Source organism: Rhodnius prolixus, unplaced genomic scaffold, assembly GCF_049639745.1.
Source record: "Rhodnius prolixus isolate KJV_2025 unplaced genomic scaffold, Rpr scaffold_5, whole genome shotgun sequence".
In the NCBI taxonomy this organism is placed as follows: domain Eukaryota; kingdom Metazoa; phylum Arthropoda; class Insecta; order Hemiptera; family Reduviidae; genus Rhodnius; species Rhodnius prolixus.
The window spans coordinates 41,210,853-41,226,794 of record NW_027411624.1 but is presented as its reverse complement, the minus strand read 5'-3'; the positions used below and the strand labels follow the sequence as shown (position 1 = coordinate 41,226,794).

At 35.1% G+C, this 15,942-nt stretch overlaps 1 protein-coding gene across 5 annotated transcripts in view; it reads left to right on the top strand.

Annotated features, from left to right (window-relative positions):
- Window positions 1-15,942, top strand: part of LOC141457938 (uncharacterized) — a 376,780-nt gene that overhangs the window by 131,461 nt on the left and 229,377 nt on the right. The window contains exon 1 of one of the 5 annotated variants that reach the window (XM_074135335.1): window positions 7,140-7,285. The exons of the other annotated variants lie outside the window; for them this stretch is intronic. The gene's annotated coding sequence lies outside the window, so the exon portion shown is untranslated. Of the gene's footprint in view, window positions 1-7,139; window positions 7,286-15,942 lie in introns of those variants that run through there. 5 annotated transcript variants of the gene reach the window in all.

Sequence of the window (15,942 nt, the reverse complement as noted above, 5' to 3'; positions counted from 1 at the left end):
GTGTTCGTTTGGTAATATACAGGGTGAACCAATAAGTATTGTCCATAGGCCTACTGTGTGTAGTACATCTAAAGTGGAGTTCAAATGACGTATTGGCCGACTTCATATTTTCCACTGTTCTAGAGTGACGTCACTTTAATTTTTATTTCTAAAATCATTACTTTTTTTGGGGGGGCAATAAAAATGTTGTTACTCAGAAAGTTTTAGTCTGAATTCGATTCTGAGATGACACGGTTAGAAAGACAGATAAATTTTCTAAAAATTGACACCATTACACTTAGATACGCACGCAAAAATTGCTGCCTTCGATTCACTCACTTCCGGTCACCACCATTTTGTTCAAACTTTTAGTATATATTTCCGGTCCCAAAAAAAAAAAAAAAAAAATGGATCAAAATTTTCCTTTCGACTTTGACAAAAGAAAAACAAAAAATTTTGAAAATCCCAATTTTTCGCGAACTCAGCGAGTAGAATATTTTTCACGATTACAACAGGAAGTTAAAAAAAAAAAAAATCGAAATTAACTTCACAGGATGACTGACATTACTCACTTTGGGGGCGAGGAAAACTTGAAAAAGAAAAAGCTCCAACTTTTCTTCTTCTTTTTTTGATACTTGAAGCGGAAAACTGATGGAAAGTTTTCTTTTTTCTTGATCCCAAATAGACTTTATGTTCATTGTTAACATCATAGTTTTTCATCAACTCCATCTATTTCCTGGGAAAGTTTACAGTGATTTTTAGTATGACTTATCCAAAGTTTCTCATGAATTCGACACTAAGTCCTCCATTTTATCAATATTAATTTAGTAGAGAATAGTGTTAATTAACTTTACCATCCCCCTCTTGGCCCTCTGCCTCTATTCAGATCAGGTTAATGAAAATTTGACGTGTGTAGTAATTAACAGTCCACAATTTGGACATTATTAATGAATGAAATGGACCAATTTAGTGGTGGAGGGGGGGAATGAATGACTGTTGGTAAATTAATTTCACCATCAACATAATACAAAATTCAGATACACAAAGGTTACACAGGAATAGCTGGCTAAAGAGCTCCCAAAATTAGGAAGGGATTACATTAGAAATGGATTATTGCAAGTAATTGTTCTGATAGGAGAAAATAATGATGAGAAAAAGTGAGAGAAAATTTGGTATATCTGGTCTAAGAATCGTTCGTGTTAAGAGTTATTTCTCTTTTAATATCATAAACCAATCTTGGTGACTAATTTTGGTGCTAGGTTTAACTCAGAGGTCGCCAAAGTGGTCTGTACAGGGTGACCAAAGTTATATGCTCCACCCACTTTTTTTTTTAACGGCGGGAAATTTCGAAAAAATAAAAAACACGTATTTAATCATTTTTAGTCTAGTTTATTTTCAGTGATTGATCCATTTTTTGAAACCCCTGTATCTCGAGATACAGCATCCAACTTTTGTTTTTCAAATGGAACGTTATATTTTTTGTTGCATATTTTTATAGTATTTGAGCTCCTAAAAAAAACAAAAAAACATTTTTTGAAATCGGTTAGGTTTTTCAAAAGTTATGGTAATTTAAAATATGAAAACAAATTTCAGTTTACTGTCAAAATTACGTTATTTTTTTTTTAAAGAACTGTTCAAACTGGGCACAACCAACGGATAGGCAAGCCAAAACTCTGGACTCCCACGCTACTAATTTCAGTTTACTGTCAAAATTACGTTATTTTTTTTAAAGAACTGTTCAAAGTGGGCACAATCAACGGACAGGCAAGCCAAAACTCTGGACTCCCACGCTACTAATTTCAGTTTACTGTCAAAATTACGTTATTTTTTTTAAAGAACTGTTCAAACTGGGCACAACCAACGGATAGGCAAGCCAAAACTCTGGACTCCCACGCTACTAATTTCAGTTTACTGTCAAAATTACGTTATTTTTTTTAAAGAACTGTTCAAAGTGGGCACAATCAACGGACAGGCAAGCCAAAACTCTGGACTCCCACGCTACTAATTTCATTTACTGTCAAAATTACGTTATTTTTTTTAAAGAACTGTTCAAACTGGGCACAACCAACGGATAGGCAAGCCAAAACTCTGGACTCCCACGCTACTAATTTCAGTTTACTGTCAAAATTACGTTATTTTTTTTAAAGAACTGTTCAAAGTGGGCACAATCAACGGACAGGCAAGCCAAAACTCTGGACTCCTACGCTACTAATTTCAGTTTACTGTCAAAATTACGTTATTTTTTTTTTTAAAGAACTGTTCAAAGTGGGCACAATCAACGGATAGGCAAGCCAAAACTCTGGACTCCCACGCTACAAATTTCAGTTTACTGTCAAAATTACGTTATTTTTTTTAAAGAACTGTTCAAAGTGGGCACAATCAACGGACAGGCAAGCCAAAACTCTGGACTCCCACGCTACTAATTTCAGTTTACTGTCAAAATTACGTTATTTTTTTTAAAGAACTGTTCAAACTGGGCACAACCAACGGATAGGCAAGCCAAAACTCTGGACTCCCACGCTACAAATTTCAGTTTACTGTCAAAATTACGTTATTTTTTTTAAAGAACTGTTCAAAGTGGGCACAATCAACGGACAGGCAAGCCAAAACTCTGGACTCCCACGCTACTAATTTCAGTTTACTGTCAAAATTACGTTATTTTTTTTAAAGAACTGTTCAAACTGGGCACAACCAACGGATAGGCAAGCCAAAACTCTGGACTCCCACGCTACTAATTTCAGTTTACTGTCAAAATTACGTTATTTTTTTTAAAGAACTGTTCAAACTGGGCACAATCAACGGACAGGCAAGCCAAAACTCTGGACTCCCACGCTTTCCTTGTAGCAGCACTTATGGTGGCGAAGTCAGGATCTAGGCAGGCTAGAGTTATTCGACGTTTCAGATCATCGACTGAAGCCTCGGAATTAAGGATATTGTACACTTTATTTTTTAGGTATCCCCACAAGAAATAGTCCATTGGGGTCAAGTCCGGAGATCGAGGTGACCATTAGATGGGACAATAAGTCCTTAAGCACTTTTCATGGAAATTTCTGTCCAGGTAACCTCGAACCACTCTCGCATTATGTGCCGGGCAACCATTTTGTTGAAAATACATATCTAGCCGACGTTGTAGATGAACATCTTCAAGCAGAACTGGCAAAATGTCTCTTCAAAAAAAAGTTAGATACCTTGTACCAGTTAAGTTCTCTCTGTAGAAGTATGGGCCAATAAGTTGATTTCCTAAAACTCCAAACCAAACTTTTGTAGAAAAAACAACCTGAACGTCGAATAACTCTAGCCTGCCTAGATCTTGACTTCGCCACCATAAGTGCTGCTACAAGCAAAGCGTGGGAGTCCAGAGTTTTGGCTTGCCTATCCGTTGATGGTGCCCAGTTTGAACAGTTCTTTAAAAAAATAACGTAATTTTGACAGTAAACTGAAATTTGTTTTCCATATTTTAAAATACCATAAAATACTATAAAAATATGCAACAAAAAATGTAATGTTCCATTTGAAAAACAAAAGTTGGATGCTGTATCTCGAGATACAGGGGTTTAAAAAATGGGTCAATCACTGAAAATAAACTAGACCAAAAATGATTAACAACGTGTTTTTTATTTTTTCGAAATTTCCCGCCGTTTAAAAAAAAGTGGGTGGAGCATATAACTTTGGTCACCCTGTATAGATCCCCAGGGGTCTATTTAACAAAAGTTGGGGGTCGATCTGAGCTAGGGGGGTCGAAGAGAAAACAATTTCGAACCCAATATAGCGGAACCTTGTAAAGAAACACCCAGGCACACCCATCTCATTAATTAAGAAGCAATACTGTAGTTACTTTACTTATTATTTATAATTACTTATTATTTAATAAATATTAAGGTATTTAAATTTCAACATTAAGATATTTTTCATAAAACTATTTGTTACACAATGTAAAATTTCTTTAATAGATGTTTCTCCTACCTCCTATCATCTTGAACCAAACTCCTATACCAACTGTGGACAAAGTAAGCTACCTTGGACTGTACCCTGGACAAACGGTTGACATGGAATCCCCCAGACTAGACTGGAAAAGACAAGAAAGTAGCCTAAAGCTACAAAACTTCTCGCCAGACTACTTGACAAACGTTCGAAACTTAACCTACAAAACAAAAGACCTCTTATACCTGTTGTTACTGTGACCTATTTGGGAAGTATGGGAGGATCGACTAAGCGTTCCAACTCACTACGCCTCCAGACATTACAGTCCAAAAAATACTTCGAAAACTTCTTAACGCTCCGTTCTATGTATCTAACCTCACTATCCATAATGACCTCAAAATCCCTTTCATTACAGGTTCTTGCTAACATTCGTTTTCTCAAATTTCATTCCTCTACCAGCAGCTCATCCTAACCCCTCTCATAGAACACCTATCTTCCTCCACATTACCAGGTAATCCTCTAAGGAGATTGAAGAGAAGATAGCCTCTCGTGATCTACTCTTATCGTGAGAGCAAAGCACGTTACTGGAGTGGCACCATTGGGTGCCTCTCCACTCATGATTTTCTTCTATTTCTTTTCTCTTTCACCATATTTGCTTGTTGCAACAACTGGTGCAGGGGTAAATTACAATAAAAGATTTAAAAAAAAAAAAAAATTAAAAATAAATGTTTAAAACCATAAAATAAATGTACAAACACAGTCAACCTAATAGATAGTTTTATTTTTAATTAACTGAGAATTACTTTTATGGGGAAGTCGATGGAGATTTCGAAAAATTATATAGGGGGGGGGGGTCCATGATCAAAAAAAGTTTGGCAGCCCCTGTTCTAACTTATCAAGAAGGTCGATAACTTATAATTAAGAAAAAAAACAAGAACAAAGCGAGAAAGTGGAAGTTCAGGAATTCAGAGGATGTCACAGCGTGAACTTCCGGTGCAATCTCAATATCCGGTTTACGAACTGGAACTTCCTGTTATGAAGACTTGAAAAGGAATTGAACATTTATTGACAAATTAAAATTAATTTTAATTATTTTTTTCTTTTAAAGGATATATAATACATGCATATTTATATATATATATTTATATATATATATATTTATATATATATATATATTTATATATATATATATATATTTATATATATATATATATTTATATATATATATATTTATATATATATATATTTATATATATATATATTTATATATATATTTATATATATATATATTTATATATATATTTATATATATATATATATATATAAATATATTTATATATATATATATATATATATATTATATATCCATATATAAATTAAGATAATGAGATTTAAAGCCACAGAATGTGGTAGCATGGAGTGGGCGGAAGTATAGTAACAATTAACACACGACCATCCAGTTGGTGGGTTAGGCACCCACCGTTAGGCACGGATACACCAGAAATATGTAGATTATACGGTGCGTTGTTCCACTATTCTAAAGATTCACGCTAAACTCGTAAATAATCTTTGTTGGAATATGGCTACCATTATACGCAAAAGCTGTATCATCCTACCTGTAACAGTCGGCCGGTTTTTATCTAATTAGTAAAATTCCAGTCATTATTTTTGTCCTTTTCTATTTGTTGTTATCTTTTTCTTTTGCTTGCTCCTCCTGTATTTGGTCACTACTGGAAATGAATTGTTTGAAAGACACCTGGAACGTGTATAAATTAATGGGAGTGTGAAGAACATTCATCTCGTCAATCTGGGTACCTTTGTTTTCGAGATTCTAATTCAAATTCCAAAATTTAAGATTGATTTCATGCTTACTATCCGCGTGAAAAGCGGAGAAAATCCAAACTTAGAAGTACTTATAAGGGGCTTAGAAGTGCAGTGGAATGTTAAGGTGCCTCTAACCCTCCAACAGCTATCTAGGGAGTGATTCGTGGCCCTGATTTTGGAGGTAATGTAAATGAAACCCAAATGGGAGGCCTCCAATAGCTATCTGGAGGGTTATCAAGAAGTGATTCGTAGCCCTGATTTTGGAGGTAACGTAATGAAACGCAAATGGTAGACCTAGAAATACAGTGGAATTTGGAGTGTCTCTAATTAGCTATTTTGGGGATGAACAGGGAGTGAATTCGTGGCCCTGATTTTGGAGGTAATGAAATGAAATCCAAATGGGAGGCCTAGAAATGCAGGGGAATGTTAGGATGCCTCTATCCCCCAATAGCGATCTGGAGGGGAACAGGGAGTGATTCGTGGCCCTGATTTTGGAGGTAACGTAATGAAACGCAAATGGTAGACCTAGAAATACAGTGGAATTTGGAGTGTCTCTAATTAGCTATTTTGGGGATGAACAGGGAGTGAATTCGTGGCCCTGATTTTGGAGGTAATGAACTGAAACCTGAATGGGAGGCCTAGAAATGCAGGGGAATGTTAGGATGCCTCTATCCCCCCAATAGCCATCTTGGGGATGAACAGGGAGTGATTCTTGGCCCTGATTTTGGAGATAATGTAAATGAGGAAACCAAATCTACATAGTACTTATATTCCACCCAAGTTATCTGTACAAATTTACATCAAACCCTAGAGATTGTACCCTTAGTTGAGCCAATGTTGATGAATTTAATATCGATCACTCAACAGACATGTTTTTTCCTTGTCAATTGTTTTATTTTGATGGCGAAGTATAATATTTACTTCTATTTATGTTATTATCTAGTAATTTTATAATTTATTTTTTCTAGAGTTTAAACAAAACTTATTTACTTAAATTATGCTGAAAAGAAGTAGTGTGAGTGTTCTTACAAGAAAAAAAATATTTCTTATTATAATATAAGACAAAAGTGCTGCTTCAATATTTTAATTATATCTAAATAAACTGATCAATATCGAAAGAAAAATAAAAACATGGCTAGATCTGTAATTTTGTAAACAAGCTGACCATAAAAGTTCCAAAGAAATTAAAAGACCCAGCTGGTTCTAAGAACAGTTATGTTTGTATTGTCAATTTGCAATCTAACATATATAACAATTATTTCAGTTAAGTTGGTCACACTGCTTATTTAGTTACCTCTTTGTACCAGCTGGCCAGTTACCGTCGGCCATCTTTTTTTACTCGTTCGTTGTCTCTTTATTAATTTGTTTTAAGTGAATATCAATTAGTTTTAAAGTGTATTTCTGGTTTATAAATTGTATTTAAGTTATATTTAGTGCGTGATATTCAGTTTTTAGTGCGAATAGTGTTGTGAATTTACTTTTAAATAGTGTCAAGTGTCCAAGTGCTATTTGAACTGGTGATCTGGTTGAGATGCTGATGAACTTTTTATATTTAAACAAGGTAAGAGTTAATTTAATTGTAAAATTACATTAAATTCTTCAAATTCTTGAAAAAGAGGTTACTGAACTTATAAATATTACTTAGGAATGAATATGTAATGAGTGTAAGTAATTCGACATCGTTTCTAAGATGATTTGTTAAACGATTTATTTTCTCATGTTACCAAAGTTTATTATTTTATTTATAAACGTTTCTAAGGCATCTTTTATTTAACATTTTTTATTATTTCTAATTAAAAGTAATTACACAAAAAAGTATTTCAGTTATTTCCAAAATTATTTAAATTGTAATTATAAGATAACTAACGCTTGTAGTTTCTCCTAATTACCGACAGGAGCGCTTTATGTCAGGTCTTCTAATTTCACTTTTTTTTAGTTTCATTTAGAGAAATTTCTTGTCTATTATATCGATATATCAAAGTATCAAGTTTAAAGAGCCTTCTTGATAGTGATTTTCACTGTTTTCCTGTACATTCGATGTGCAAAGTAAATTTTTCATTTTTTGTTTAAATAAAGATGTCTATTACAACTAGCCAAGGTATACGAGGGTCGTTTGAAAAGTCCGTGCAAAAATAAAAACTACTTAATTTTTTGGGGTAAACCTTTTTTATTTTTCAACATAGTCTCCTTTTAGGCTTATACACTTCGTCCAACGCTGCTCTAGTTTGTTGATCCCTTCCGAACAATAGGATTTGTCCAAGTCTAAAAAATAGCCATTCGTTTCTGCAATCACCTCCTCGTTTGAATAAAATCTTTTTCCCGCCAGCCATTTCTTCATATTGGGGAACAAATAGTAGTCCGAGGGAGCCCAGTCTGGCGAATAGGGGGGGAGGGGGGATGTGAAACGAGTTGGAACCCTATTTCCATTAATTTTGCGACCACAACTGCTGAGGTGTGAGCTGGTGCGTTGTCGTGATGGAAAAGGACTTTTTTTGTGGGCCAATCGTGGGCGTTTTTCTTGCAGCTCGGTTTTCAAACGGTCCAATAACGATGAATAATATGCACCTGTAATAGTTTTACCCTTTTCCAGATAATCGATGAGGATTATTCCTTGCGAATCCCAAAAGACAGTCGCCATAATCTTTCCGGCCGAAGGAACGGTCTTCGCCTTTTTTGGCGCAGATTCCCCCTTGGTAACCCATTGTTTAGATTGTTCTTTGGTCTCAGGAGTGTAGTGATGTATCCATGTTTCATCCACAGTGACGAAACGACGCTTAAAGTCCTGCGGATTCTTCTGGAACAGCTGCAAACCGTCCTTGCAACACTTCACACGATTTCGTTTTTGGTCAAGCGTGAGCAATCGCGGCACCCATCTTGCGGATAGCTTTATCATGTCCAAATGTTGATGCAAAATATTATGTACCCGTTCATTCGAGATGCCCACAGCACTAGCAATCTCACGCACCTTCACTCTTCTGTCATCCATCACCATATCATGGATTTTATCAATGATTTCTGGAGTAGTAACCTCAACAGTGGCGTCCAGAACGTTCAGCGTCACTTGTGCCCATATGGCCACTCCGAAATTTTTGAAACCACTTATAAACTGTTCTAATCGAAGGTGCAGAGTCACCATAATGTTTATCAAGCTTCTCTTTAGTCTCCTGAGGCGTTTTGCCTTTCATAAAGTAGTGTTTAATCAACACACGAAATTCTTTTTCGTCCATTTTTTGAAAATCACTCGACTTCCTCGATTCAAACGAATGCCAAACACAAAGAAATAGACCGATCTGGCTGAAACTTGGTGTGTGTTCTTCCAAGAGATGCTACTAACTAAACATAACCTCGATACGCGCCAGTAGTGCTATCTCTCTGACTTTGCACGGACTTTTCAAACGACCCTCGTACGTAGTTAAAAAATATATAGTACGTTCTATATACATTTACCTTAAGACAAAACGGATGTTGCTATGACAGTAGTTGCTAATTAGTGCCTCCATTATTATATCATTTCCTCCTAAATTGTTAGAGGAATTTCATTCGTCATTAATTCCTTTCTCAGCATCCATAATCTTCGTAATTCAATTTGATATGTTATTAAACTTAAAAGGGTACATTAGTTAGGATTAGGGATTAGCCACTTAGATTGCCACAAGTGATGCTGAGTTTTTAAAAATTCAGTTACCACCCTCCCACAGATGGATAGTGTTGAATCTGTAAAGAGAGAACATTGTTCAAATTCCGGGCGCCAATGTCCTCAAATTTGTGAGGCGACAATTTTAATGATTACCCCAATTTCTTGAGCTGTGTTGAGTTCCTCCCTAGATAGCGACACGAATAATTTATTTAATTTATTTTTTTTTGGGAAAAAAATTCAGTCATTATAAACTTTATTATGCCAAGCTTTCGACCTAGAGATCTAGAGTCATCTTCAGGGCTGTGGAACATATTTACAGTGTGTTACCAAATAATTATATTACAATGAATATGTATAATGTAACGAAAATTTACAAAAATATTTACCTAATTTACAATATACTGTTTTACATCATTAGAGGGTTGGTGTGTCTTCTGTCTTGTCTGTTCATGGTCTGAATGTGATCGGTCTGTGTATGATTGGGTTTTTGGATGTAAGGAAGTCAGTGTTACCAATTGTTACAACCATTTCTTACAACCAAACACAATCACACACGGAAGACCGATCACATTCAGTCCCATGAACAGACAAGACAGAAGACACACCAACTCTCTAATGATGTAAAACAGTATATTGTAAATTAGGTAAATATTTTTGTAAATTTTCGTTACATTATACATATTCATTGTAATACAATTATTATTAACACACTGTAAATATGTTGCACAGCCCTGAAGATGTGACCTAGTCCCCTAGGTCGAAAGCTCCGGCAGAATAAAGTTTATAATGACTGAAACTGGCATTAATTTTTCATCCTATTGAAACTATGATTCAGTCACCAAAAATAATGAACAGTAATCTAGATTAATGTTTGTTTTCAAGGAAAACTGTTTTCCCTCTTATTTATTTACCATTTTCTATTTTCTTTTCGCCATTTACACTTTCAATTAGTTCCCTTCAATTTTTGGGTTCTTTAGTTCCCAATGGGACAGAAATTTTTCCAGCAATGATTTTTAAATCTTTAATATGTTGAATTATTTATTGCATCCTGCAATATAATTACATCCTGTCAAATTAGGATCTTTTCTAAATATAATGGATGTTCTTTGCCAATTTAGCTTTACGTTTTTTGATTATTATCTTATCTGTACCAAATTTTCTATCTCACGAACTTCAATTTGCAAAAGAAGCTGGGCTGGGATATTTTCAGAATAAACCAATCTTTGCTTTTATTATTCTAACTATAGGGATTATTGAACATATATAGTTTTACATTATTATTGAATTTAATAATGCAATATACAATAGAACATCCAATATTACCTTTAGTTAGTTATTTTCTCCTGAATCTTGTGGTTTTACTAGGTTCTGTAAGTACCAGACATTTTCAAAGTATTTAGTGTTTAGTGTGCATATCCAGGATTTGCTGGAATTTTGGAGTCTATTGAAATTGTTAAAAAGGGAAGTGCCGTTATAGTTTTGGTTGTTAGTTACTTTTCTACTTCCGCATTAATAAAACTTTTTAAACTTTAAGAGATTTGTTTCTAACAATAGTTCATTTAAGGCATTCAAGGTAGATGTTTAATAATTAGAACCTAGGCTGTTAGTTTTTTTTTTAGAAATTGAATTCTTCTTGGTTTGCCCTTAGTTTTTCAATGATGTGTCGATATATCGTTGTCTGCAGAGTGTAGGTTTCCAGATACCTGTTTAATTATAGACCCTTGATTGCTTAGTGGTTCATATATCTTTTCAATTATGGAACCTACGTACATACCATTTATAAAATCATAAAATTTTGGAATCTAATTTCCTGGTTGTTTTACTTGTTACCTAAAAATATCCCCCTATAACATACCGTGTTAATAACAACTAATCACCTTAATCTACTCTGGTACATTAATGTATTTTACAAGTAAATTTTATGCACGACTATATTGAAATAGAAGTGGTGTTTAGTTGACAGTGGAGTTCATCTTTATGACCAATGGCCACGACGTAAATCCAACTTGATTGCAATATCTTTTGTAATATAACTGGTTAAAGCTTTTGAGAATTTATGGTTGAGCTGTTCCCGAGTTTGTGCTCTGGACCCCTTTTGATTCCTATTATCTCATGTTTTAGGTAAAGCTAAGGTTAGGTTCTCCTTTTGTAAACTAATCCCTTTTTGGGGGAGTCTTAACTGGAATGGCCCCCCTTTAACTATATAGTATAGATGTATTAAAACAATGAGGCCCTAAACTGGGTAGTGTGTATCCCGTCCTTGAGAAATACTGTCCCTTCTAAACCACAATATTGTCCTGCTGGCCCTTGTTCTACCTTTATCTTCTCTCTTTGGTCCCCTTTTCTATATTATCTACGTCTAGGAATAGCTCCCTATTTCATAGAATATTATCGTAAAATAACTATTCATTTTATTAGTCATTAAAATGGCTCTCTCCGATATTTCTTAAACTTTAATTAAATTGCTGACCCGATTTTTCAATATAATGATTATGTTCATGTATCATTAATCTTTCGTCATATCCGGAATGACTTTCAATTCGTAAGTTCCATTTTTACCTTTGGCAAAAAGTGGATTTAAAGAACAAACTCCTCACACGAACTACTCTGAACAACATCTGAGGTCACGGACGTCTTCCAGTGTACAGATATGGTCTTCAGATACAGTATTCTTTCGTTAGAGACCGCACTGTACATCACCTGAAGAAGCTTCTGAGAAACGAAAAAGGGATTTAATGTGCGCTAACTACACATGTGTTTTGTTAAAAAAACGAGAAGTTGTTTTCTGCAAGACCTCCATCTTCATGTTTCATGTTGTTGGTTGTACCACCTCCTGTGGTACATCTTCTCATCCACAACCACACATGTTTGCTTTGGAAGATTGATGTCTCCTCTCTTTCTCTCTCGTTGCCTCTGCTCTGATTTTACTTTCCTCCCCATCTATCTTCGCCATTTTTCTCATCTCAACATTAATCACGGTTCTTCAATACTTTCACTAGAATATGAACTGGATTCCAATCTTGCTGCCCTAGAACTCCCCACTACTGGTTGCTAAACTAATCGACAGATTTTTGAGAAAACAATTTTAACAACGAACCTTTACCTCTTAGCACAGGAAGTGTTGCTGTAAACTCTTCTTTTTTTCCTTAAACCGGAAATTCAAGTTTCGAGGTACTCCTCAAAAAGTTCTTTTTTCAGTTTCCTGCTCCAAATCATTTCAGCTAATATCTTTTAGACTCACCTATTTGAGAAAAATGTAGATAAGTAGGTTATTAATGCTTTAAAAATATCTTAAGTATCTTAATTCGCATTTGAAGCTCCCCCTCCAAGTCAGATAGTGAGCCTAATTTGGTCTTTTTTTTTGTAGTTCTTAGATTTCAGGAAAATGAGGTTTTTAGAGAAACCGTAACTGATGAAAAACGCTTTCCTCAAGAATATCCTTTTACGTATTATTGGGAAACGCAAGAAACATTTAGTAAAAAGTTCGAAGTTTTATGAAAAAAAAATTAAGTAAGAATCTTGAGGATTGTAAGTTTCCCACTCCACTTTATTAATGCAACGGCCATGCAACGATGCATGCATCATTAAGTAGTAGGTTAATGCAAATTATCGAATTTGTAAACAGAATGTTCTGTTTATTGTTCGATCAGATGGTCACGAAGCCATCGACGCCTCAGTCTGCGAGCAGGATTTGACGGGTAGGTTAGTGCAGGACAGGTTGCTAATTTAGGGGATTATGATGAAGGTAAAGTTTGGAGTGCAAGGTTAGAAACAATTGGAATTCTCAGGTCGGTATGGATGATCTGGTTGTTGACGTTGAAGGGTGCATAAGTTAAACGGGGTTCAAAGGATTTTTGGACTGAATGGTTTTGAATTCTGTTTAAGTTCCGCAAAGTCTAGGATAGGTGCAAGTTGGGCTTAAGAATAGAAATTACTTTCTTGTTTATAAGGCTCAGTTTTTGATCATTTATCCCAGCGTTTTCCAACCTTTTTTTACGGCTCATCGTACCACTTGGTAGTACCAATCATGCTAAATTGTACCACTTCGTATTTCGTGAAATTTGTTATTCTGATTGTATTATTCTATTATTATTATCTTTATTTGTATAGAGATGCCAATGTATCTGTTGCAAAGGAGTTCTAAGTTCACTTTATAAACTTTGTAAAGTGTAAGATCTTAGTTTTAAAACTTTTTTTAAATAATGCAAAATTGCGTACATATTTTTCTCCTCAAGATTATTAATTAATTTACAAAGTTCTTCTTTAGGATTATAAGATTTGTGCCCAAATCTTTTAAATTAATTTCTTTTAAGCTACCTGTAAGTACCAATTAAATTTAATGTTGCTTGGATGGAGCTTACTCATTACAATCCAGTCTCTCTTTAAGCTACAGATTTTTGTACATAGTTATCATTCAAGCTCTGTCACATGATAATTCTATTAAATTTTCTTTATCTTTTATCGATAATGATGTAGTTTTTCCTAAATTTTCTTTATAGAAGGGGGTTTTGAAATCCGAATTATCATTTGTGTTTTCAGGTTTTGGGAAAATACTCCAAGAAAGACAATTTTTTATCCTGTTAAATGTGCTATTTATATTTTCTCATATATCTCGAGACAGACCAACTTTATTCACTGTACATATTATTAACTTTACTGTATAATATTATTAATTAAAATAATTTTTATGGAGATATTTTTATGATTTAATTTTTTATGACCGCCATTATTGATTATTTTTCGTGTACCACCAACCAGCAACTCGCGTACCACAGATTGGGAAACGCTGATTTATCAAAGTAGTTTCTTTAGCATTCCGTTATCCTCTGGTTGACTCGTTCTGAAAAACTCGTTCGAGACCTGTTTTGTGAGTTGCTTGTCATGACCAAGATATCGAATGGTATTCGCTTCAGTTGCGGAAATGTGATTTTGGGTTTGTAGTTAAGTACCTAGATCTTTGTTGTCAACTTTAAATGACAATATTTTGAAATATATTTTTAAAAAAATGAAAAAATCTTATCTCTGCCAAACAGAGGAATATATTCTATTTAATTGCACGTATTTTTTATTTTTATTTTACTCGTAGCTATTCAATAGCCATTTGCTCGCAGTTATCCTCTGCTCAAAATTGAACCCTTCCGCCTCACTCCTAACTCGAGTTTTTACTCGACAGATTTTGATAAAAATTCAATTACCCAAGAGTCCCTTCAACCGTAATTTAAATCGTTTAATAGGACTGTCCCGTGTTTTTTTTTTAATCCACAAGGAATTGTTATCACGTTTAGGAGTTCAGGACCTTTAATATGGATGTTGGTGTCCTTCATCCAGGCGAATAAAATGGATTATATTGCCCTTTAAAGGTTTTTTTTTGTGACCTCAGTGTGGGGGAACAAGTGGTTCTTAAGTGAATTGGTTAGAGGATAAAGGATGTCCAGTGCTCGCACTTTTATTTATTTTATTTTTAATTTAAAGCTATCGGAAGTGCGTAAGGTTTTTCTTTTTTGAGAGAGGGGGGGATCCTTTTTTTTTAACTTCCTGTGCAATTTACGTTTTCTATTTTTGGTTAACGCTCAGGGAAACTATTTAATAGTTTACAGGATGTACACAGTAAAATTGATGTTCCTTCAAAATCCACTGCTCCACCTCTGTTCTACAGCGTCGATACGATACAGGGATAATGGCATGAGGAGTCATTGTTATCAACGCAGCTCCTTCCTTTGTTGTTTCATCAGCAATTTCGTTTGCCCACCCCTCATCTCATAAGAGATAACGGGGCTTTAAAAACCAATCCGGCTAAAGGTTGCCCACATGCTAATATAATAAACTAATAAAGTAGCAAAAGAACTAGAACACTAGAGAGCACGCTCAATCGCCCAGTGCACCGGAATAAACCTAGAAAGTTCTGGTGAAGATTACCAGATGCCACCACAATCTAACCTCCCCAAAGACGAGGAATCCTAGTTTTAGAATAAATTGGGACTCACCTCTACAAAGTCCCGCACAGTCTCATTGGACTCACCACAGCCAGCACAGATTGGCGACTGGGTAAGGCCACATTTGAAAAGATGGTACGCTAAATTCGCTTGTCCACTCAACACCTGAACCAACTGGCGGATCCGGGACCTGCTAAAACCAACCATAGCCTGTGCCAAGAATTTCTTTAGGCTGATGGTAGTCAGTCAGATCGGGATCTCCACCGTTTTCGATGTTCCTTCAAAATCCACTGGTCCACTGCTCTGTTCTACAACGTCGATAGGATATGTAGGGGATAATGGGGCTGAGGATGAGGAGTCATTGCTATCAACGCAGCTCCTTCCTTCTGCTGTTTCATCAGCAAGTTCTTTACCCGGAATCCCGGAGTGACCAGAGGGGACCAAGCAACCGAAACAGTATTCAGAGCTCCCAACAAATTGAGAGCAGCATGGCAAGAATTGACCGAAATTTGGTTTTTACTAGGAAAGACCAGAGCTTTAATTGCAGCCTGGCTAAACGAATCGATTTAAACCACCATAGTATAAATTAGGTCCCCGGTCTTAAAGAAAAACCTTTCAGACCTTCAGTGGTGATATTCACATTAAAAC